Here is a 992-nt window from a genome sequence, read left to right on the forward strand (position 1 = left end):
AAATTCTCTGAAGCCTAAGACTTTAAATTTGCATAACAAGGACAGCTTTGTATTTTCATAGAGAATATAGCTTTGACACTGATGCAAAAGAGAAAATGTAACGACTTTGAAAAAACTAAATAAAAGCATAAAGAGGACAAAATTTTGCAATCTTGATAAAACCACCAATAAAAAATTTCTACACGAGTTCACTTCATTGTTATACTGTTACAATGTAAAATGGACTTTTTTTTCCTCCTTTGGCAGAAATATTTCCAGAGATTTGAATCATCTTAAATAGTGGTTTAGACCAACAATCCCTAATCTTTTTTGGCACCAAGAACTGGTGCTCTTAAGAGAATCTAATGCCTGATGATCTGAGGTGGAGCTGAGGCAGTGATGCCAGTGCTGGGGAGCGGCTGCAAATACAGATGAGGTTTTGGTCACTCACCTGATGCTCACGTCTTGCTGTGCAGCCCAGTTCCTAACAGGCCACGGACAGGTACCAGTCTGCAGCCCCAGGGTTGGGGACCCCTGGTAGACAATTGTATTGGTCAGATTACTGGTACACCTGATGTAAGAAAAAGATCCAAAATAATAATGACCCACACAAGACAGAATTTCTTCCCCCATGAAATAAACCAGAGTATAGAGATTTGATGATATTAATTATTTTTAATTTTCTTAAGTGTGAGAACAGTATGGTGGTTTTTTTTTTAACTCCTTAAATTTTTTAGAGGAATGATGGGAATGGGGTGATCAGGAGGGAGACAGCCAAGGATTGGGATCGTTGCTTCATAATTCTCAGGGATATCTTGTTGATCAGTCTCATGGTCCAAGAGAATACTCTTACCATCACCATCATACCACATGGTGATGTGGTACGGAGACCAAAAAGACAAGTAAGATGCATTCTATTCTTTTCCTTTACAGGGCTTGATCAAGAAGTTGCACGTATTAACTCACTCATTTCCTCATCGTGCAAGATTTTAGTCACAGGGTCACATTTAGAG

The sequence above is a fragment of the Rousettus aegyptiacus genome, unplaced genomic scaffold (genome assembly GCF_014176215.1).
Source record: "Rousettus aegyptiacus isolate mRouAeg1 unplaced genomic scaffold, mRouAeg1.p scaffold_m13_p_2, whole genome shotgun sequence".
Lineage (NCBI taxonomy): Eukaryota > Metazoa > Chordata > Mammalia > Chiroptera > Pteropodidae > Rousettus > Rousettus aegyptiacus.